The sequence below is a fragment of the Amblyomma mixtum genome, chromosome 3 (genome assembly GCF_055824585.1).
Source record: "Amblyomma mixtum isolate Tamu chromosome 3, ASM5582458v1, whole genome shotgun sequence".
Classification (NCBI taxonomy): domain Eukaryota; kingdom Metazoa; phylum Arthropoda; class Arachnida; order Ixodida; family Ixodidae; genus Amblyomma; species Amblyomma mixtum.
The window spans coordinates 154,440,897-154,465,871 of record NC_143014.1 but is presented as its reverse complement, the minus strand read 5'-3'; the positions used below and the strand labels follow the sequence as shown (position 1 = coordinate 154,465,871).

Genomic DNA, 24,975 nt, shown 5'->3' with positions numbered 1-24,975 from the left:
TAAAGTACAGGCGTTCGGGACCTAAATACTTGAGCTAAGGACAAATCAATCATCGAACATGAATCGATTATCTGATTGAATAGTCAGTACCTCAGTTTCCTTGCTCTTTTTCCAAAAGATAGAAAACCACACCTCTTGACAACAAATCAACCACATTTCTCATACCAGCCACAACCTGATTGAAATGTACGGAACAGATTGTGGTGCATGCTGCAGAAAGTATGTTTCGTGCAAATACGCGCTTGCAATTTATTTATTTCAATGTACTGCAGGCCGATGCGGTCCGAGCAGGAGGGCCCTAGAACCTAATAATACCACCTTTTTAAAAGAACGTCTTGCTGGGCAAGTTGGTAAGTGTTCATCTTTGGTTACAGGCGAATTGTACGAATTCTGTCAAAAAGCGAAGACACAAAATCTAGGGAACTAATCGAAGCTTTTTTTATTGCAAAAAAGGAAGCATGTGCGTCAGCGACACATCCATATCTTTGCACAGGGCTGAGAGCAATTTTTTCACCCGTTCGCTATCATATCAACTTTGAAGATGACAGTATTCCTTGCATGTAAGACGGCATATATTTGTGCACGTTTTCTTCGAATAAATCAATTGTGAGTGGCGCTTCGTCCCGTCTTTCTGTCTTGTGTTCTGTCTTTTTTTAGCGCCTGTAACCAAAGATGAAAACGCCACCTTGATTTTGGTGTGTGGTTAAAATACAACACATAGCATAAATCGCTGAGAATAGACAAGCGTTGCCCCATTCTATGAATACGTGCCACTGGTGTGCAGTTTACCCACAGTTTTTCTTTAAAGACCTCATAAATTACCTTCCATCGTAAATCATCCCCAGTTTCATAATCCCTCTCATTAATACCGAACACAACTAAATTATTTCTTCGACTTAAATTTTCCAAATCGTTTAGACGTGGTCTCTGTGAGTTCTGATCTTCTTAATATTTTGCTACAATTTTATGCAACCTTTCAATCTCCGGTAAGTTCATGTGCAATTCTTTAATTCATCCTCAACCATATCCAAGCCCAAGTAAAAAGAAGACACAGCCTTTTCCGTCTTTTTTACCCTTTCCTCAACTCCTGCCAGATAACTGCGTTTTGACCCTCCAGGAGAGATTCAAACATTTCCTAAACAGAATGACCAGTTTATCGGGGGCCGAAAAAACAACGCTTATGACAGTGTTTAAAAATCTCAGAACGCTTCGCTTTTCTTTGCTAGCGCTGCAGGCTTGCAATTATTTCGTACTTCAATTAGCAAACTTCACTCAAAATCCTGGTATGACGGAAACAAGCTAACTGGACACAGAAAAATGCATCCACAACATTAATAATGGCTCATCCATACCACGTCATCCATACCGCCGTAAACACGCTAGGCTGGGCCTGATAGCCTTATATGGCTCGCTCGATTTCAACTGCTTCACTGATTTTAAAAGTGGCAATCAATGCATTAACTATTTAATCAGAATGTTTGCTGGTATATCACGGACCTGGGTAAGAACAGTTCTTTTGTGGCCAAAGCATTATTTTATTTCCCTTTTCCCTTAGAGTTGAAATGATAATTTTGTTATAGGGCACGAACTCCTAGCTGGAAGTTGACAACAACTATGATAATTCTCGCGAAAGAACTCGACAGCACGTAGTAACGTTTTTGGACAACAGCTGCACGTTTGGAAGAAGAAGCTAAAGAAAGGAAAACCTGCATGTAGAATACTCGATGGCACGGCTAAGACAACAGCTATAAAAAATGAAGTAGGACATGACCGTGCGACGACAGTGAAACTAATCTCATTTCAAAACATTTCCACACTTTCTATCTTTCGAGGTAAACATTTTCTTTAGAAATCCTGCATTGAAGTAGAGGGCCGCCTTACCACAACGGTGGCTCTGCGTTTTAAAGCGAATGCAGCAAATGGTTTAAACGTGAGAACGGCCGATACGCGCGTGTCTGGAGTGGCAGAAGCACTCAGTGCGCTGCCGAAGTATTGCTAAAAATGATGAAGAGTAGCACTGCCACGTTTGAGGACCGCCTCTTTTGCATCCCCTCCTAGTAACCTTCCCTGGACGATGCACATAGATACAGTTTCAGCGAATTTCTTTGGTTAATTCTTTTTCTTGAGGCGCTCATTGTAGTCCTCTGCACCCTGTGTATGTCTCCTAGCGTGCAGTTCCCTTCTTCGCCCGTTGTTGGAATGTGCCGTAATTATCTGGGACTCATTCATCTCAACCAATACTGAAAAAGCAGAAAGAATACAGAACAAGGTATTCAGGTTTATTTTTAATTCATACAGCCGTGTTTCTGTTACAAAGATTTCGAAACGCAGTGAATTACCTTCGCTGTCTGTGGGCAGTCGTCTTTGCCGATTGAAGTTTTTCTTTCAAATGATTATCGGGCATTATAACATTAATGCTTCTTGTATTTTTGCTTACTCCGTAGGTTTTAACATGAGGCGGCAGCATGTTCTCGCAATAACACCTCTGAAAGACTAGTAACTGTTTTAAGTATTCGTTCTTCCTAAGGAAGATCGTAGACTGGAATGACATCAATAACGAGACTGTTCAACAGAACTCGTTACTACTGTTTGAAAAACGCCTCCAAACTCTTTGAAAATGGTGATTTTACTTGTGAATATGCGTGTGTTCTTGTTGTTTACTCGCGCTGACGTAACTCTGTGCAAGGCCAGAACACCTATAAATAAATAACAAGTAAATATCGGCAAATCTTATTTCGCCAGTGGCGGCGCTACCGATTCCAGCGTCGTTGTTAGCCCACGCTGCTGGATTGTCCTGTTACTACTTTGAGTTTGAGGTGGAGCCTCAGTGTGCTTAGCCAGCGTTTCGGCAAGAGTGCGTGTTTTGTCACACGAAGACAAGTCCTCTTGTCGAAACGTTGGCCCAGCACACTAAGACCCCCCCTCCTCTGAAGCAGTGCTCACTTTGTTTTGTATTTTTAAGAATCCCATCTTCCTGCTCTCTCCCCACCTGTTACCACTTTGTTACGTTACTAGATCACAATGTGACATAGAGTAGTAGATCTCTGCGTTTTCAAAACATTTCAAAATATAGACACAGAGATGAGCCGTGCAAAACGCGATGAATAATTGCAAGAGAAGAAAATTAAGGCGCCTGGGAATTCAACCTACATAACTCTCTGCCTTGTGCTCGCTCCTATTCAGCAGATGTAGTATATTCAATTTAGGCGATGTAGACTCACTAAAAGCAGAGCGACAAACTTTTAACACAGTACGTCGCCATCGTGAGATCTGACCTCGCTTTCTTGCCCTTTTAACATGTCGCTGCCCCTTTAATATGTGAGTGAAGAAGCGGCAGAAGTGATGTCGCCTGCAAAGGACTTCGTCACAAAGAATTAGTGAACCATTTTGAATGAAAACAGAAAAACAAAAAGATGTGAGGAATTATCGAGCTGTCTCTTGTGTCACCTCCAGAATCCCAGCCAGAATCCCAGCACTGGGTATAACGGGCTTTGTAAAAAAACACTGGAGCATATAAACTCTCTATAACCTAGAAGCAAGAATACGAAGCAGCCACGCTGGCAGCGAACTTCCGGGAGCGACGTGCTATCTGCCGGCGTAGTGGCAGCGCACTGCTAGCTGGGCGTCGCTAGGCATAGTATGCTTCGCACTGAAGCTGCAGCGCACGGTGCTTTGCAGCTAGCCGTCGCCTACCATAAGAGGTGTAATATTTTTACGAGTGCACTAAAAAAAAGTTCTTCTGAATAAAAGTAAGTACAGGTGCTTTCCGCAAAGCTTTTGCCATTGAACTGAGCAAAGCAGGCTAGGAGAGAGCCACCGCTAGCCTTCGGTCAGCAGGTTGGCCTCGCCGCATGACAAGCTGTGTACCGAAAGCCGCCTCCTCCGCATCACAGGAGCGTCTTTTGTAAAACGGGTAAGCAAAACCAAAGGATACCCTGAACCACACCCCACGTTTTCTTCGTACCGCGCTTTTAAAATATCTTGACGTGGCTAGCCGTGCCTGTAGGTGTCCAAGGCCATGCAACCAAACCGAGTATGCGCGCGAAAAGTAATCGCGCGAGCGCCATTGGAATTCTGGGCCACCTGAAGAGGCGCGACGTGCTGTTCGATATATCGAATATTCAGCTGAATCGGAGTTCGACGAACGCGAACAGTAGTGGCATCCTTTAGGATAGGATTTTCCAGGGAATGTTCTGACGTTCCATATAAACAAAAAATCGTTATATCCAGGATCACCTCAATGCAACGATTCCTGGACTTCTGAGTGGCTGCACCAAAAGAGCGCCCCGTTTGTGCACCATCTGGAGAGGGCTTGTTTGAGAAAGGCACGTGAAAGCCAACGAAGCTGGCGTAGTCGTCGCTGTCGTATTGAAGGGAGGTGAGCAGAAAGGTAGGTTGAAGGTACTGTACACTTTATTATTAAGCTACTTTTATCTTTGCTTTTTCTTTGCTCACTACTTTAACAGATGTTCATTTGCGTCATCCACGAATTGTTCACGCAGTAGCAGTGCCGCTTCACGTGACCTTCGCTTCCTTGCGTACCAGCAGAAACGTTCAGGTCGTATAGCGCTCCACGCTGCCACCTTTGTTCTCGATGCCGAAGAAATTCGCGCTGCGCTGAACGCGCAATCGAAGCTTCCTTGTGCCAGCCCAGCGGGAGTTTCCAGGAGAGGTCTCGATTAGTTTCCTGGAACTCGAGCTCGTGGGTACGCTTTCAGCTGTACGTTATGCCGGTGTTCAGGACTGCGACAGACGCAGGCATCGGCGAAGGTGCGGATATGCACAACGTGCGCTCGGAGGACACGACAATGCGGGCTCCTTTGCCACCTGCCAGGCCATCGCTGACGCCAGTCGCTGCACTGGTTGCTGTGATGGTTGCGCTGGCGGTGTTCGAGAACAGCTGGGGCACTGGCGGGGACTTCTGGAGGACGGCCGGCCGGAACGAGCCTTCGGCGGGAACCGCCGTGAAAGGCATTCACCTCGAAGCATCCACCTGGTTCTCGGCATGCCCACATCATTGCCGCTTTAGATGGCTGCACCGCCGTCTCAGCAATGCTGCTGCCGCCCACGTAGGAAAGTAGGCTCCTTCTTCGTCGGTGACACCGCGCGCCGGTGCTCTATACAGCCGAGAAAAAGGCCGCGTTCCAGAGAGAAATGAAACACATGCCACATGGCAAGCCTCCGAATGAAAAAAAAAGAACCTCTATGACAAGGCTGCTTTTTATTTCTGTAAGGCAGAGAGAGAGAGAGAGAGAGAGTAGAGAGAGAGAGAGAGAGAGAGAGAGAGAGAGGTGCGGTGAGGGAACAGTGCTTGAGCCATCTGTAACCGTATTTGGCAAGTTCCTACATGAGGGCGCTGCTTGATCGGGTGGTTTAGGCAGCCTCGATATCGCTTCCTTTGAGGAAGCTGCATCGAGGAACCTTATGGCGATTATTCAAGTGGTGTGGGCGCTTGCCAGCCACGGTAAGGGGAGAGAAAGGGGTCAGCCAATAATGAACAGCACTCACAAATATTAGAGTCATGGTGTACCTCAAGCGCAGCGAGCGGGTGCCACTCGCAAGCGTATGTCAATGGCTCCCGCACATAAAATTATTACAGTCATGCCGCGTCCAATAAGTAAGACCTTGGGAACTTTCCAAACGTTCCACGCCTCTTGGTATATTTCTATCAGCACAGAAAAGGCCATTTTTAGAGTACCGTTCGGTGGTCATAATACGCGTTGTCTATTTGGGAACTTCGCGCGCACTAAGTGGATAATTAACAGACAGCTGCTTTAAAGGGCCACTGACCAGGGTCCGGACATTTTTGAAAAACAAGCCCACTGCATAGATGAGGCATCGAAGATAACCTCTGCAAAATACTAGAGCCATGCGCGCCCCGAAAAGCTGCGAAAATTCAAATCAAAGCCCGTTCGTTCTTTCCTTCCTTCAAAAACGGGCCCGGCCCACTACTCTGCACCCCGCTGACGTCAAGGGGGGCTACTTTCGCTAAAGGCACTCCATTGGTGCATCGTTCTGACTGACGGGAGAAGGTTGGGCGTAGCCTTGGCGTCGCGTCGTCTGCACAACGCTTTCCGCAGCGCCTTCTGTTCTGGCTCATGCCTACAAACCCGCATGAAGGAACAAAAAAAAAAAACTGCGGAGGGAGCGTGCGGCGACAGCCTTGAACCCTAGCCATAAAAAGTAAAAAAGCAGTAAAACTGAGGGAGTTGGCTCGCCCCCCCCCCCCCCCCCCCCCCCCCCCGCCGTGATCCCGTCACGAGACGCTCTGCGTGCGCGCTCCCTTCTCAGTTTCTTTTCTTCTATGCGAGCCCCCCAAAACAAGGTTTTAATTACTAGTGCAGCAGAGCCTTTCCCTCGCTCGCCCACTTTACCGCTCCGCACACATACCGCTTATCTTTCGTGCATCTTGCGTACGCCTTGACTCCAATGAATGACATATGCTTTGGAGCGGAGAAAAGACACAAACACACAGAACACAAACACGCATGGAGAAAAGCAAACGGGCGGTTGCCGGGTCCGCGCTTCGCCGTGTGTTTCGAACACAACCGACTTCCGCCCCTCCGCTCGTGAAACGGTGGGGAGGCCTAAAAGAAAATGAAAAGGTGGCTCGTTAACTGGGAATGACAAACAGATGTATGAAAGGATGCGCTCGCTAACAAGTCTAGGTGGTCGAGCCGATCGCGCCTCTCGATCGTTCAGTGTGCGGAGAAAATGCAAAAACCAAGAAAAGAATTCTATTGAAGGCGGGGCCATGACGTCGCCCTGTGACGCACTCCACAGACACCACGCCTCCGGCTTACACCGGAGAAGGAAGGGGTGATTTTGCCTTGCCGAGCCTACTCGACGAGGAGCGGGAGAGAAAAATTTCGAGGAGGGAATGGAAGGAGAGGAGGCTCGCTCAAAATGAGGTAGAGAGTGTCTGCTGGCCGCGGGTGGGCAGGGGGCCTTTAAGTCAAATCAGTCAATTAAAACTCTTGGCCCTAGAATATTGTAACTGCTTTATTTCTTCACCTGTCGCCCTAGAAATTCAATGTTGGGGAGGGGTCGGCGGCAGTCACTACCGGCATTTACAAACCAATCCAAAGCTCCTTGACCTACAGTTTCTATGTTTCGGAGCTTAAGCCATTTCCTGGCGCATTATACGCTCGTAAACAATATCTTAAAAAGTAGCCATAATACACAAAGCAGAGAGCAACAGATTTGTGCAGTTTCACGCCTCCGACCTTCCAGAGGCTGAGCACATCTGTGTGTCTGTTTGGTTTATACAGTTATTAGTGCGTCCTTTAAGTTAACATTTATGTAAAGTTATATAAAAAATGTTACGCTTTATCAAGCCCCGAATCTAGAGTTGTCTTCAGAAAGGTCCGAAAAGGCCAAGGGCAAAACGCTGTCCAAGACATATAGCAATTACTCAAGAAGCCCTCAGACGGGCGTGTGTCCGAAGCTGACGGCTCTATGCAAAGAACAAATAGAAGAATAACCTCGATGCGAAACACTACCGGCACTTTTAGTTACGTACGAAGATACAAAGACACAGGTTTACGCTGCGAAAACGCTAGTGATTGGTCGGCTCCTTCTGCTGAAGCGCAGAGAGAAAGGCATCTTCGAGGACTGTTTATCTAGTCGCTGACACGCGCGGCTCACTATTTCAGAGTCAAGTGGCCCAAAGAGATTACTCTTGCCGACTCACGCAGTTCAACTGTGGCTCAGGGTGTCATTAGCACACGGATGATTGCGATCACACAAGTAGCTGGAACGAAATGACAAACGGCTTTCCAGGCAGTAGTAAGCGACAAATTCTATAAAACGTAGTCAGTCCAGCGGAAACGCGATAGCATTGGGCGCGTCTTGGCTCAGCGACAGCAGGGCGTTCGCCATCGCAAGGAGCCGCCCGCAGAAACAAACAAGCGCGCAGGACGGGTGATCGAGCGACCGTGGGGTACTGTGATTGCCTGCCCCGAAGAAAGAAACTCGAGCTGAGACACCTTATCTCTTGTATGAGCCAGACACTTGACGCGCCGTTAAACTAGGAAAACAATTGGCACTCGGGAAAGGAGTGGGAAAAGTAAAATAGGGCTCGCGTGGATAGAAAAGGTTCCGGCTTAAGAGTTGGTGGCCAAGGTTGCTTCTTCCAGCCGGGCGCAGCTCGAGGCATCGGAACGCTGATGGCTCCGCGACTCATTCCTTCAGCCACTGATGGCAATGAAAGATCGCCCACAACGAAATGAAAAGGCCGGCCACAAAGCGTAAGCTCGAACTACGGACCGAGAGAAGGTCCCGAGAAGAAGACGCACGATAACAGGCTTCCACTTTTCCATTAATCACATTGCAGGTTTGAGCGCGAGAAAAGAGAGCACGGCACAAAAAACAAAAAACATTTCACCGGCGGGGAATCTTTCTTATGGCAGATACAAAGCTTCCGCGAAGAAAAGCCGCTCAGGGAGTGGTAAGAGGAAGAGCTCCCGCATTTAAACATAACGCGAATAGATTTGACAGGAAGGTTGGAGGCAATAAATTTAAGTATGACAATGAGATGAGGAAAGACACAATAGGAAAACAATCACTGGCAACAAATGCCGAGATCGCGCGCGCACAGCCGACCACAAGGACAAAGGACACGAGGCGCACTTAATCATCTTTATTGTGTTGGCACTGAGGCATACGTTCTTTTGCTTCTTCAAGAATGAATGTGAAACGTTAGCTGGCAGAGACCGTTTTTACGGAGGCTGCTAATCGCATTTCTCAAGCAGCCGACTTATTCTCATGAGGGACGCACTGAACACGCTAAACGAATTTTAATGTTGCAGGAGTTCAGAACCCAGTGCAGAGTGTCTGTCTTATTGAGATAAGTAAATAGTTTCGCCGATAACAAAAGTCTACAGAAAATCTGAGGTAGCCGAGCTTCACGCTGTCATTCCTGTCGGCGCCGCTGATTATGATACCGTCGCTATACGGGGAAAGCCGAAGATAAACGTTCGCGCCAGGAAGATAGCTTTTTTTGTTGGCTGCTTCTTTGCCTCCTCCTAAGCAAGGGACTAAGTGACTCCTAGCATTGCTGAAGGAAACCATATTTTGTTGCACAATGGGGGTCCTTTTCGTAAGCGGAGTCTTTTTTTTTGTTCTTATCCCGAAAGGCTAATAGAATCGTATTTGTGTTGTTTAGAAAAGTTATTAGAAAATGAACGCAAACCACCTTTGATAAATCACGGCTCATCAGGAATGGGACACCTGAGAATTATTCATATACGGCAGCTTTATCACTAAGCTTTTCGAAGCAGCTATTTGCACCCTTCACGAAGATGAAGGTCACATTTTAGTGCGTGACAAGAAGTAAAACTATCGCGCAAGAAAACGGAAAATTTGAGAGTAGCAAAACAATGAATGGTCTTTTAGAAATAGGAGATATAAAAAAAAAAGCGGATACGGGTTTTTTAAATGGATGTGAAAAAACAAAAAGAGAACGAAACTGTAAAAGCTCCAGTGAACATTTAAAGTTTGTTTTAAAGAAAAAGAACCAGACAGCTTTGGGCACAAGCGTCGTTTCTTTCATCATTAATCGAGAAACGCTATGCAAGGTAACTGAAGAGTGCAACTCGCGTAGAGAAGCATTCGCACGACCGCAAGAGGGACTAAAACCTTGTTGCAGAGGCATTTCATCGCTAAGCATATACTTAGAAAGAATATTTATCGCAGCTCAACTGTTCCTCATAGAGCGTTCATCGTGTCAACATTATATTTATATTCGTGTAAAATAAGTGTACACAACAACGTGGGTCGTCGGTTGGTTGCAAAGGGTAGGGAATGAGAGGGCATTGTGAAGGATAACATTCCGTGTGCACGAATGGTCATACATCACACTCAGGAGACCAAACATGCGAACACATCTTTGCATCGGGCACTTGCTGATCTTCTGCACATCACGCGAAAAGAGCTTCAGACGCTAGTTTTTGTAATTTTGTCTGGAGGGCGCAGAATTACTTTACTGCTTTCGATTCCTCCGCTCTGCTGCGAAATTTCATTGAGTCGCGAGTAGAAGAACTATCATATATTCCGTCTCTGAGAGGAGCCTCTTCTTTACTGCTTGCGCTTCATCCCTCGACTACTTCAGAATCAGAGAAAAGTTTTGCAGGTGAAAATAACGAAGACATCTATAAGTGCTGGTTTCTAATGGGAACAAATGAGCCACTAACATGTGCACGTTGCCTCCGACCATACGCAACGCGCGGGTATCGGGAGTTTTTATTGCCATTGTGTTTGTCATGGTCGTCTCGGTGGCTGCGATGAACAGGTACCCACAAAAGTTGCCCGGAGAAGGAGAAAAGCTTTATCTCTTAACAACATAAATATGCAGTCACCCAGTGCACCCTTCAATATCAGGCCGCATTTCGAGGCAGCGACGGAATTAACTTTATGCGTTTGATCCGTGTTCAAAAAACTTCTGCGGGTACCTCTACATTGAGTATTCATCAAATAAAAGCACATCGTCTTAAGCACACAGGCTTCAGAAGGTTTGCGAGTGGCCCAAGCACCCTTATACCGTTTACAACGTCGAGTCAATACTTTCCCGACACGCTATCATAGAGCGCTGAATGCATCCTACGCCTCGCGCTCGGACTATCGTGTTTCGTCTGTTAAGCTCCGTACCGCATTGACATACTTCACAAGGCTGGTTTAAAGGCAGCAAAAGCCGCTCTAATGCGACAGAATGGTCCTGTAAGGCGCGTCAGGGTGCTCTCTTTCTGTCTGCTCAGGAACTGCGTCTCGTGCTGCATATGAATGTGTTGCATTCCCCCTCCCCCCCCTCTCTTTTCTGTGTAATGCTCATTAGGCGTTTCAGGGTTTAATAAATGATGATGATGAAAAAAAAAAAACGCAGAGTGCGTGCCTGTTTCATTGCAGGAAGCAAAACAACGAGAGGGTCTGTCGTGAATCTTGAGGAAGCCAGAGCACGACGTGGTAATTTCAGGTGAGAAAAAAAAATCTGAAGTAAGACTCAAAGGCAATGTGAACATCAAAAACAAAAATGATTCTGCAGCCTCACTCTGTTGTGTAATGTGTAAGATAGCGACAGCTTTCGCTACCTTCTGTGAGATGGCTGTCTAGTCCCCGCGCGTTTGTAGTAGAAATTATTAAAAAGACCGCGGTATTTGCTGCTCAGGATGCTGAGGCGAACACTGTTACAGGAACGCAGTAGTGAATTGTAATGCAGATACTCCCGATCATTCAGTGTAGCTTGAAGAGCTGTGGGTAACTTCGTAATCAAGGCAGCACTGAAATTTGCTGATTCATATACAGCACAGTGACCCAGAAATTTAATTCGGTCGATCGCAATGCTCGGCACTCGAATACGCTCGAGAAAAAATAAAAAAAAACAAGGAGCCATGACATCTGTCGCCCGTCCTTTAGCGAATTCACGTGTGTCGAATAGCTGCGGTGCAGCTGCTCAGCCACGCAGAAAGGTGCACTTAAAAACGACCGGCACACTCCCCTTGTACCCACCTTACATCTGGAACGTTCACGCATGAAACTGCGGAGCAGTTGCGAACGAATAAAAGGAGATGTCCAGCTCACCAATGGAGATGCAGCGGTGCGGATCCACCTTTGCGTTCAACGTGACGGTCCTCTCGGATGTGCCCTGCAAATCGATGGTGATTCCAAAGTCAGATTTGAGTGCTCACTTGTGTCAAGCAGCAATATAAACAAAAGTGCCAAAGGATGCCACAACGGCATAATACGCTTATGGAAAATGTTTGAACCTGCGACGGGAGCGAATGCGAAGGCTACTTGATGCGCGCTGCGCAGCGTCTGGCGTCGAGCGCTCAAGCTTGTTAGTGGTGCGCGCTCTGGAATGATTTAAGACGAAGACAGAAGATTTAATAAAGAACAAAATGTTGGTGAGCTTCAAGCCCTTTTCCCTGAAGCAAGCTGTCTACAAGGTGCAGAAAGCGCCTGGTTCCCTGCACAGAATTCCTGGACTGTGTTTGTGCTTGGCCCCCTATCCCGCTGGAAAGCAAGTTGCCGGCGCTGGCGCCGAAATAACCGCTGGCAGGATGCTGACAGCGGGCACTTCAGAATAAGGCGCTTTTATATAAGACGTTTCTTAGCGCCAGGCTTTCAAGCTCGGGGGACTGGTGCAGCGAATGTTTGTCTTCCGTCGAAACCGAGGGCAGCCCGTTGTCAGGCACGAAGTCTGCGCTTGCTGTACAACCAGAACGGCTGTCTTGAACTTTTAATGAATTCCTTTGACAAATGGATGCCCGTAGGCAGTAACATTTGTCATGTTTAAAGGTGTTTGGTGACGGAAGTGTCTTTGGACAAGAGTTACTTAACTTGAGAATCCGATCAGTAAATGCAGTAAATGGGATATTACTAAGTTTTTTTTCATTAAATTTTAATGCGAAGCATTGCAGTTGTCGTCACATCACAACAACGCCGATGTCCGGTGTCACGAAACTCACTGATTGGTCAAGAGAGGTCTCGTGATCTTGTGACGTCATCCCACCCTGCCCTGATGGACCACACAGGTTGGCCGGAGCGGTCACGTCACCTTGTGAAGTCCTTACAGCTTGCCCACCGTGGAAGGTGGCAACCTCGCCACCGGATTGCAAGCGACCTGCCCACCATGGCAGATGGCAATTAAATTAATGATTGGTCTAGATAGGTCACGTGACCTTGTGACGTCATCACAACCTGACCACTGGATTGGTTATATTCTGCGCGTTCCTCTATCATCTGATTAATAGTGTGAATAAGGTCTAATGTCGAGTATCCTTTACGAAAGCCTGCCTGATCATTTGGATTATTTAAATCTGAGGTTGTCCTGATTCTATTTGCGATTACCTCAGTAAATACCTTGTAAGCAACGGTCAGTAAGCTGATCGGTCTGTAATTTTCCAAGTCCTTCACGTCTCTTGTGAATTAAGATAATGTTAGCATTCTTCCAAACTTCGAGCACACTCGAAACCATAAGGCATTGCGTATAAAGGGTGGCTAGTTTCCCTCCATCCTTCAACAGATCTGCTGTTACTTGATCCTCACCAACTGCTTTCCCCCTTTGCATTTCTCCTAAGGCTTTCTTTACTTCCTCCTTAGTTGCTAGCGGGATGTCCCACTGCTGTGCGCTACTGCCTCTCTCATTAACGTTCTCATTACATTGGCTACTGTATAGATTTGTGTAGAATTCTTCGGCTACCTTAGCTATCATATTCATATTGCTAATGACATTGCCCTCCTTGTCATTTGGCGCATAGATCTGGTTTTTACCTATGCCTAGTTTCCTCTTCGCTGCTTTTAGGCTGCCTCCGTTCTTTAGAGAATGCTCGATTTCCTCCATATCAAACTTCCTATGTCGGCTACCTTGCGCTTATTTATTAACTCTGATAACTCGGCCAGTTCTATTATGTCCATAGGGTTAGGTGCTTTCATGCTTTAGCGTTTCTTAATAAGATTTTGCGTTTCCTGTGATAGCTTGCCGGTATCCTGTCAACCATCCTACCTTCTGCGCACTCCGTAATGATAGCTGTGTGATTATCGTTCATTGTTTGAACATTAAGATAGACTTCCTCTACCTTCCCTCTTACCACTAACTCGTTAATGGGCTTCCGCTTCACTCATTTCTGTCGTTCCCTCTTCAGGTCTAAGCTAATTTGAGACCTTATCATACTGCGGTCGCTACAACGCATCGTTCCGAGAACCTCCACATCCTGCACGATACCAGGGCGAGCGCATATATGAAGGCTTGCATTCATCGGGACTAAACCGTTGCATGTTTATACCGTCGTTCCTGTTCGCTGTCCATGCTCTTAATAAGACCGGGGCCTCGGCACAGTGGGCGGTAAAGGTATACAAGTAAACCGCAAAGAAGTTTTTTCATAGCGTGCAACTGGTGCAGGTTAACTAGGAAAATCGATAGGAATGCTTTTAATCCTTGAACACCGATGAGTTCCCCATCACCCGCGCTTTTCAGGTTGGTCGTTGCGGCACGAACTCGGAATGCGTGCCCTTTTTGAGGACACGAAACTTAAAACCTCGCGGTAGCGAAGCAGTCGCTCTTTCCCACCCTGCTGCTCTGCCCTTAGCCGGCGCGCGCATTATGAAGCTGCGCATGAGAGGAAGGTTAAAAGGTGATAATATTCCGCTTCTTTGAACTTTTCTCTTCAATGCTCTCTTGACTATATGCAAACGACCTTACAGAAAAGACAGAGGCAAAACAAAGGCAAGTGTCTAAGTGTTACTATGTATGACACCATCCAACTCGCTGCACCATTAGGCACGTTTGAAATAAACTGCACTGAATACAGCTTTAACTTGCGTTATCAGCATTAAGCACGTGTGTGTGCCCACTTGATTGCCGGGCTGCACGCGTACGCTCTGCAGAGACGCTTAAGCAGGGGACTCGCCAGCATGCAGCTCAGGTCGCGCGCCTCATTCAAAAAGCGGCTGCTAGGTGCAGGTTTACACTGTAGTACATGGAATGACCTCATGGATTAGGAGCAGCACTTGCGGCAAAATTATGCAGATAAGTAGTTGGAAGTGGCGTTATTGATGAAAATCTTTAAACGGCCGTCCTTTCTTTTTCCAGCAGACTAATAGCTCAAACCATGATAACATAACCTGGAGCATGAACACCTAAAAAAAATTGCTGACGGGTTAGCATTGCTAAGCAGGGAATATTGAGCGAAAGCAGGTTTTTGCAGGTGCGCACCAACACCACGTGCATGAAAGTGAGATTGAGGTGCCCACTGAAGCAGGGAGCCAGGGAACGGACTCTACAACGTTGTCAATGCCAACGCCAATGAACCCAATGAACGCTGGCGGCCCACTTGTTTTGTTTGGTTTGGTTTTTGAGAAGAGGAAATGGCGCAGGAACTGTCACTCATCTCGGTGGACACCTGAACCACTCCTTAAGGGAAGGGATAAAGGAGGGAATGAGAGAAGATATGTCACATGGCTGCCACATCTCCACTGCTCCTCCACTTGAAAGTCAAATTGCAGCGCCGAAGACCTTGGCTTGACTGGGCCAGTAATGTTTTCGCTTTAATAAAGTAAGTGCAATAATTTGGTGCGTTAAGACGCGACAAGGTATTGCATGCAGGCTGCCGCTGGGGCGTCGCACGGACGCATCGTGTCCGTGCAAAGCTCTAGCGCACTGCGGATAGGTGATACAGGGCTGTCACACATCCCGTCACGCGAAGTCGCAGGTACAATGTAAAACACGCGCAGTATTCAATAGAATATCCTGCGCATTCAGCAAAACGACTGCGAGAGAAACTGGGCAGCACAAAAAATAATAATAAGGTAAGAAAAAAAAAAACGAAAAACGCGAGCGCTGAGTACTTTCCCAGATATATTTCGATTAATAGTTGCTGCCACTGAAGTAGGCAAGAACAAAAAAATATGTTTTTTTAAGATATCTGCAAAATTTGCGCACGCATATCTCGTTCCATTTTTTTTAAACTTGTTTTGGGCACCTGCTGCTGATATACTAATAGCGTCAACACCGGGACATGAAACTTTGACCTAGCGGACGAGCCAGTGAAGCGCGACAATTTCGGCCGGTGCCTGTCAAGAGAAGCTTGACTTTTTTTTCTGCCCCGCCTCCCCGACTGGCGACCTAGTCGCATGGGACATACTAAGATGCACCACTGCGAATGCGGTGTCACGCAATATACAGTGTTTTAGGATAGGGAACTCAAACTTAGCACCCCCCCCCCCTCCCCCCTATTCTTCGTACGGCGTACGGCGGGCTTGCACTGGCTTTAGAAGGCGAGGGCTTTAGAATAGGGGCGGTGGTATCTGGATTGCTTTAGCCGCTCGCAGCGTCATTTCGGCTGAAACGTTGAGCGATAAATTATAACCCTCGCAAATGTAGCTTTATTAACACTTTTATTTATGTTAGCATAAAGAAAACACACTAGTATAAAATAAAAACAACGTATGGCGAGAAGTTTATAGTTCACAATCACATTTATAAATGAGCACAGCCGGCCTATTTGTTAAAACAGATGCTTGGGCAAGTTGGTAACTCATTTTCACCGAAACAGCGCGCACTAAGACACGGACAAGAAGGGAGACACGACACACACGAGCGCTGTGCGTCGTGTTCTCTCCCAGGGGCCGAAGTACGCCACGGAACCCAAAAGGTCGCCCGCAGAACTTCTGAGCATGGTGAGGCAGGTGTCCAGGTTGGCACCGGTGGCAGAATCCGATAGGTGCGTGTCTGCAGCGCTCGTGTGTGTCGTGTCTCCCTTCTTGTCCGTGTCTTAGTGCGCGCTGTTCCGGTGAAAACGGCCTATTTGAACATCGCATGCTTTCTTACGGCGTATTTTTATAGCAAATAAACAACGCCTTCTCGCTAAACCCATAGCAGATGTGCAAATCCAGAAGCAATCTTAAAATCTGAAACGTTTTATCACTGGGATTTTGAGGAGCTTCATCGCCGTGCCGATTGTCGCAAAATTCGATCAGTCGCTTGCATCAGAAACAGGCGTTATAGGGCCACGCTAGTTCACCGGTTTGTGGGTGTTGCGTTAGCGCCGCCCGCTGACCGAAAGACTCAAGGGACGTTCGCGTTCTGCGCATGCGCTCTAACGCCCTGTTATCCCCCAGTCCCCCAAAGAGATAGGGTCACCTTATTTTGAAACTCTAATATCGACACGGTGCAAAATTAACGCTGTTCGTGCACTATCATGTCCACTACCCACAGATAAGCGTTTTTCATACTTAATAGTACCTTTTAGGTACCCTTCCCTTCAGTGACCTAAGAGCCCCGTGGTTAAATGCACGAGCCCCGTTCTCCTTTGTAAGCGCCATTATTAACACGCGCACGCTTTCTGCGGTTCTAGAGCGAATATTAGTGTGTTTCCTGGTGTGTACCCTTCGCCATCGTTGCATTTATACACAGGCCCGGGGTGTGGGGCCGTAGAAGAACTCGCAGTAAGGCCTGGCTCTTGCAGCGGGCGCCCAGACAATTGCTTGTGCAATGGCGCAAGAAAGCGCCTGCCCGAGGGTAATTGCTTTACGCAGGTCTGTGTGCCCGGAGGAGCAACTAAAAAAGCGTCCCAGGTGAGCCAGGGAGCATGCGGCAGCTGCGCTTCGGCTGAACGACGTCATAGAGAGCGCTTTTAATCTCCGTGGTGCAGGAGCGCTCTCTCTTGCCGCTGGAGATTAGCGCCAAGCCCAACCCGAGGCTGGAATGGGCGCCGAAACAAGTTGCACCTTGCCCCGTGTTGCAGAGAGAACAGCCCTGCCTCGGGCGCCGGGCTTGATGAGCAAACCACCACGTGTTCAAATGTGCCGCACGAGTTCTGAGGCGGGTGGCACCTGCGCGCGCTGACGGGCCAGTAAACATAAGCCTCGAAACATTTTTCTCCGCCTCATGGATTGCACAAGTGAGTAGAAATACCGCTGTGGTGCGAAGCATCATCACGCGTCACCCCTAAGCGGAGCGGTCATGATTATAGAGGCTGAATTCACAGTTTTTTGGTCCACACGCCATTGCGCAACGCTGCAGGTATTGCAAAGCTGGTGCGCGTCTATATTAAGCACGAAAAAGATCTTTCACGTTGGCATGCTGGTTTTACTTTAGGCGCCTTCTATACAGGCAACGCAGCGGCAGTTTACTGGACGAGACGGACGAAAAAAAAAATAAAGGGGTAAGATATGGTGCGCGTACACTCCTCAGGCATTCTGTACAAAGGACTCTTACCGTAATGTCGAGATAGGACGATAATATGAGCGCGAAGTCTTCGCTGATTTCGTTCTCACCCCCCACGAGACGAAATCCTTTACTTGTTAAGCATTTGCATGTCCTTTTCCGTGAATCAAAAAATTCCGTTGATGCCGTACGAGAGAATAAGTTTTGGAAAATAGCGCGCTGTGTACCTTACAGCATTAAGGTGTAGAAAAGTGTCCTTTTTCACTTGCTCCAAGTAAAGATTCAACCGCCATGAGTCATCGCAAGCTTGAAGCATTGAAATACACGCTCTATTTTTACGCAGTTAGCGCAACGTCCTGTTGTGCTCTTTCAGGCTGAATCTACCGTTTCCTTATTGTACTGTTTGCAATACTGCGAAAGAGGTGTAAACATCTTGCGGATTTAAATCGAGGTGGAAGTGATTTATTAGAGCTATTCTACCGCGCAGTAATGACGTCACAAAGTGAGACCATTTGTTTTTCCTTATGACCAAAGGTAACATGAATTTCCGTCCAGGATATCTACCTAGGAGACAAATGAATCCATTTATGTGACATAATAAAGGAGACGAAATCATATGCGCCTGGAAGAAGTCTCCGCCTTCAGAAAAAATGGCTTTCACAAGCTCAACAGCCGATATCGCGCTAAAGTTATCTTACACGAAGCAACGAACACTCTAAGAAACATTCGGAAACAACGCAGGTTTCTGGATAGTATCCAGTCTTCTCCACAATAGATGCTAAAAATTTGGCGTGGCGGCCAGATATTTTGGGCGTACGTAATCTCAGTGAAGCCCTCAAGCTCAAATTTTACCATACATGCAACGCGCTATACACTTTACTGAGGAACTCGAAACAAATGACATGACACAGAAAGCGTGAACTGATAACTGCGTATTCGTGATGAAGGTTTTCTTTTTTTACATGCAGAAACGACACGTGCTGGCTGCGCTGTTAAAACCAGAGTGCGCAATGCAATAACTGAGAATAGTGAGATATAAAGGAATGACAGAAAGACCATAGAAACCCAACCCAAAGAAACCAAGCGCTGGCGATGGAAAACATCGACCACAGAACCTCAGTCATTGCTCAGTCATAGAGCCTCAATCGCTACTGATGCAAAAAAACAACGCAGAAAGAGCAATCGTCGAATCGTTAACGATTAGACCTGCAGGTTCCAAGAAATGTATTAGCAATGTTTCTCTGTCATTCTCAGATGGCGAACTAGAAAAGCTGAGGCTGTCGGGGTTGAGGTGTGGGACCCCCCCCCCCCCCCCCCACACACACACCCCCCGCTTGCGTCGGTGGTCTAATTGTTGTTGTTGCGACTGAAGCAAAGATGAAAAGGAAATTGCACGGGCCTGCCTACTGGCTCGTGACGAGCTACAACCGCTGCCACGTGCAGATAGAGGAGAGTTGAAAGATATATGACCAGAGCTAGATGAAATCCCAGCGATGGCATCACTGACTGACCTCAATGTGGTGGCAACATTCCCGACTACATTCTTACCTAAATTTTGAGCACCCGTTCATCGTACAGCGTTCCGGGTGGTGTCATAGCATTTCTATTTGCATACAGCTTACATGTTTTAGTCAAGTTGGAGGCTAGCTTGCGGCAAGGGTTCGGCTCAGTGACATATGCACTTTCAATTGCAAGCTTTCTGAGACTTTACGTAAACTCTTGCCTTAAGGCCCGTTTGAGGTGTCCACCGAGATGTCGAGATGTGGGAGTACTGTTCCCTTTCTTTTCTTCAAAAAGCAACTTTATATTAAAATTGTGACGTAACCGGAAATGACGAAGTGGTGTAGCATGTCGTAACCGCAAACGACGAAATGTAGTATGCCGTAACCGGAAATGACGAAATGCCTGACTCCACGTTATGTCACAGAAAAAATCAAGATAAAAGACATGCTTTCGCATTTCTCCACGTAAGCAGACTTAAGTGCCCTCAGTTTTTTTTTTCCTTGATGTCGATACGGCTGCTGTGTGCGGTTCCTTGCCGCAGGCACATACACCGACACCTCTGTCTCTTCGATGCAAGAAGCGCGTGTGTATAGGCAACCACGCAACAGTGCGACGGCATTGAGGTTTTCAATGGCACACCGTCCTTTCCTCCGACCGACGGTCGAAGCAGAAAAGAGCAGACAGGAGCCGATGTGACATAGGGCCACCCGGCCTGCCTCTTGTTCTCTCCTCTGGGTCACGCAGCCCAGTGGAGGCCCGTAACTTGCAACGCGGCAGGGTGGCGATGCGGGCCAGCTGCCGCTCTGGCAATGGCGGCCGCTTTGGCGACCGCCTCTCCCTGGGGAAATAAAGGGGGAAGAGAGATAGGGGGGGGGGGGGGGGGGGGGCGAAAACTCCGCCGAAATGACTCTTCTGAAAGCGTTCAGGCTGCTACAAAAGAATCTGCAGCCTGCAACCCTACACCGACATCGGACAATCCGCGGACCCGCGCGCTGGCTACGGACGTGACAGTCGCTCATCGACCGCCGCTGCCATCGCAAACAATGCCTTTCCTGTCCCCGCTCGGGTGTTGCGTTTCACACGTCGAATCCCCAAATAGTCGCGCGTCGCAGCCGCTGCTGGTTGCCGCGAGGGCAAGGGCACAGCCGTAACTCAGAGTACGAGTGGCCGGACTCGTGGCAAGGACGCTCGCGAAGGCAGCAAATCACGATCGCCTTTGCACCGGCCGCTGGCAGATGATAGCGCAAGGGGGCTTCGCAGTGCGAATCTGCACACGCGACGCAATAAAAAGTCGAAATCCTGCGCGGAAACCGTAAAGGTGACCATTACGCCTTTAAATGTCCCGAGTCACTTCAATGGCAGTTTACTGGATTTTGATGATAGTGGTAACGAAGGATGAGAAAAAGAAATAAACAGATGGAAGAGAGTCGCCCACGTCAGGGGCATGCCTTGTGGGTCGCTCAAAAATACGCATGTAAAAACAGCAACCAATGTCATGAGATTAAAAATGCATGAAAAAGTGCAAAATCTCAGGCACAAAAGGAGGCCACAATCGGGTTGTGACTTACGCGCCGTGCAAAAATGCCAACGCTGCCTAAAGATCAGTGAGAGGAGCCTAAGGTTCAAATCAAGCCACAAATACTCATGATGGGCCCTCCTGCCGCGAGGAAACTGCTAGAGGTATAGTCTGCTTTTGTGAACTAGATGATGGTCAAAGGCCAAGTTCTACTGCGTTTCTGTAGCTCCCCGCGCTTAACTGAAGCCATCAAATGACGTGCCTAGGACGAGGAAATGGGTTGCTGCAGGAGACCGGCCTAGTATGATAAGCGGTTCATATGCAGCGTCCTAGTGACGATACAGGTCGATTATATGTATGCTGCAAAAGGAAATGCAATATCATGAAATTGTTTTTCCAGTGGAGGTCGAGAATGGCGGAATAAATCCTCTGGCCCAGGTGTAATAGTAAGGAGATACTTAGGCCCAGCCATGTCCACAGAGCTCCACAGTTGAACACAATGCTTTGATGTTCAGGTGCCAGACGGAGTGGTGGTCCATAAGTTGAGGAAATCTAAGCCGCTCTAGCTTTGTCGTGCATGCGGTTAATAACACCGTGCCTACAGACTCCCAAGCAGTCGTCATATGGCGAGTTCAAGCTCTTTAGGACGAGGCAAGCAGTAGCGGCGGGCAGTAGGCTCGATTTTCAAGGCGTATTCCGGTATGCTGTCTATAATGTGTAGCGTGTGACGAAGTTCTTGCGCAAAATATCGTAAAGGTTGCTAAGAAGGCGCTCCAAATTCGAGCAGATTGTGAGCCTATGTCATTTCGAAAATACGATCAACATGCTGTCTTTTGGTTCGCCTCCTTGAACTTTCTATCTTAAAGCGCCAGCTGTTAGGCGCCCGTTTTTGTGCCTCGCGTCGTAGCCGTAGTATACCGTAATATAGTGCCTAGTATACTGCCAGTATATTCTAGGCACTATAACCGTAGTATGTCGTCGGCGTAACTGGTGGGTGCGTTGCCATGGTAACCACTCGTAGGGTCGTTGCTCTGTAAGGAGGAAGAGGGCTACCGTTGAAGGAGGAGGGTATGGCGAAAGTGTAGGAAGGCGTAACCAGAGAGTGGTTACCACATGAACCGCCTGGAAGGTGGTCACCGTGGAAGGAGGTGGGTGTGGCGACAGCGGAAGGACCCCCAACCGGAGGATGAATATCATGGAAGGAGGAAGGTACGGCGAGAGTGTAAGAAGGCGCAACCGGTGGGTGGTTGCCCCTGCAACCACCCGGAGGGTAGTTACCCTGAAAGGAGGAGTATGGTTACTCTGGAATGAGGAGGATGTGCGAGAGCGGAGGAATCGTCAGCCGGAGGATGGTTACTGTAGAAGGGGAAGAGTATGACGAAAGCATAACAAGGTACAACCGGTGAGTGGTTGCAACGAAAGCTACCCGGAGGGTAGGTACCCTGGAAGGAGTGGAGGGTTACTCTGGAATGAGGAGCGTATGGAGAGAACGCAGAAATGCGTAACCGGAGGGTTTACCGCGAGAATCGTCCGAGAGGTGGTTACCCTGGAACATGGGCGTCCGGAGGGGGGGGGCAAGGGGGGGCGGTTGCACCCCCCTGGAAAATCACTCACTCGAACCGTGAGTGATGGCCGCACACCAAGGGCGGTGGTGCGCTCAGTCAAAAGGGTAAAAGCAGCCCCGCATGGTCACATCTGCGAAATGCCGCGTCCGGGCGTGCGTCGTTCCGCCGTTTTCAAACCACGCCATCGTTAGCTCTACTGAAGGGCGACCTGTTCCAGACATACAGCGGCACCGGCGAGCATGTGTTTCGAGCCGCCTTGAGATGGGTGTCTGTTTCTTTGATCTCTAGAGAGATAGCGACACGGAGGCAGACAGTGCACGGGGCATCTTGTTTTCGCCTATGTCGTTACGCCGGTCACCGATGAATTCTTAAGGAGGGAAGGACAAATCAGCCGTGTCCACCCCCGCTTTGTCGGGCTGCTCAGGGGCAAGCGGGCGATGAGTTGGCGCCGCCGCCGCTCGCTGTCTCCTCCGATCCACGTGTAGCGCAGTTCGGTAGAAGCGCCGCTTTCAGAATCTCCGGCAAAGGGGATTAGCTGCTTTTGTTCACGGCGACGCAGTCTCCCGAGGCGCCCCCACACCAGCGTTCTTTGCGTCTTCTGTGAAAACCAGCGCCTTTGGTCAACGCAGCCCGATGGCGCCTGCCTGGCTCGCCTGTCACCTCTGGCTGGGCCTCAAATCACAACAGCGCCCATGTACTGTGCGTGTCAGTGCATGGTAAAGAGACCCAGGTGGTCGACATTACCCGGAACTCTGTACTACTCCATCCCTCATAGCCTGAGTCGTTTTGGGGCTCTGAACCCCATAAAAACACAAAAACAAATTTTCCGACCGGAGTGGCGAGTGTCCCTTCCCCTCGGAAGTTGCGCGGCGTTCCTTTCACCCCCAAAGTGCGCATTCGGGGATACTGCGGCAAGTAAGCCCTCGCACGTGTGCGCGCCTCTGTGTTTGTGCTTGGGTGTTTTTAGTGGCCGGTTGTCAGCGAAGCTGAGAACAACCAAGACAGCGGACGAGAAAACGACGAGCGGCGAGCAGTGTGTGTGGGGTTGCTCGACTGTGCGCATGCGCAAGCAAGATGGAGCGAGGTGTATGAAGCTGCGAGCGTGCATTTATCTTGTAAATAAGTTTTCGTTGTATATATAGTCATCTTTTGTTTTCAACGTACGCGTTCAACAGTTTTTCCAATCAATGTGTATGATGAGTGTGCACCGAGAGCGTGTAATGAAGCACAGAAGTGAATTTATCACACGTGTAATTACGCAATTCGCCCAGAAAAATCCGAGGCGCCTACAGTTGCTGTTCAAGGAAGACTGACTGAGTGACTGTAGTTGCGTGTTTGCGAACATATTGTGCTGTGTGCTGGTCATCAATCCGGGTGAGTCGAGAACCCGTATGCAGGAAGACTGAGCACTCTTCTCCACGAAGTGATATAGCATCTTTTTGCATTTTTTATTAATTTTAGTTGTTTCTTCGTTGATAAACTCCAATGTACCTCTCCTAGCCGCGCTTTAATTTGCTGTTTGTAATTTTTCTTTCATGTGTGCATTTTGTTTAATTTTTATTTATATATAAATAAATAAATTTACTTCGCAAATAGCGCCTTTTTGCTACGAACATACCCCCCCCCCCCCCCCCCCCGGGGCACCAACGGGGCCCCCCCCTGCAAAAAATTCTGCGGACGCCCTTGCCCTGGAAGGAGGAGGAGGGTTACCGTGAAAGGAGAAAAGTATGGTGAGAACGTACGTAGGAATGCGTAACCGGAGGGTGGTTACTGCGGGAACCATCCGAAGGGTGCTTAGAGTGAAATGAGGAGAGAGAGCATGGCGAGAGCGGAGGAATGTAGTATGGTCCATCTGCGGAGGTTGCTGCGAAAAGCGCAGTCCGAGGAGAGGGCTATCGGTAGCGTCGCACGCCAAGAGCGGTGGAATGGAGAGGAGAGCTATTCGAAAAACTAGCAGGTGGGCAAAGCTAAAAAGAGCGTTGCTGAACAATACACAAATGAAGTGGCTATCGTATCCTCTACCTCAACATATCGTAAAGTATAAATATTTTAGCAGCTGTCGCTGAATCTCGCGTTAGCTGGTGGTAACCGTCCTGTCAATTTTTTTCTCTTCCTTCTCTTGGGAATACCAATTGACCTTAATGATCCAACGCTGCTTCTTTTTTTGGGACAGTACACAACCCATACTATAGTGTACGTACGAAGGATTAAGAAGCGTATATTGTGCACAACGATGAAGCACGCGTGTGTTATAAGGATACTATGTGCTGTCTTGCTCTCATGCTGTCGACCAATACGACCAGTGTCAAAATTTGCTGCTCCTACGAGTAATGGGAAGAATGCGCACTAAATATGTATAGGGGGCTCTTAAATACTGCCGCAAGTGGCTGCTTTTCATTCAGTATTTTTATACAATGTATACACTTACAGACGCGCAGGCCTCACAGGTACACTTGCACTTGTAGTTAGCACTCCAGCTGTGACTGAAGAAAACAAAAAAGCAAACTTGCAAACTTTAAAATGACTGCACAAATGACTCGAGCACGTGATATAATACCCCGGTTATCAGTTTACACGATTCAATGATACATCCAACGAATAACTTGGAGCAGTATTTCTGAGAAGACAGTTTAGACGCCGACTGATCATTGAACTTTCGCTAGCTGCCTGGTTTGTTCAGTCAATCAATCCATTATCGAAAGGTGCTCTCAGTAACACGTGAGGCCGGAACC

General features: G+C 48.0%; 1 protein-coding gene across 4 annotated transcripts in view; it reads right to left on the bottom strand.

The window, feature by feature from the left end:
- The window catches only part of LOC149352431 (tachykinin-like peptides receptor 99D), a 578,367-nt gene that overhangs the window by 172,959 nt on the left and 380,433 nt on the right, over nucleotides 1-24,975 (bottom strand). For all 4 annotated transcript variants that reach the window (XM_089581603.1, XM_089581602.1, XM_089581604.1 and 1 more), the window contains one exon: nucleotides 11,575-11,638. The gene's annotated coding sequence lies outside the window, so the exon portion shown is untranslated. The remainder of the gene's footprint in view (nucleotides 1-11,574; nucleotides 11,639-24,975) is intronic.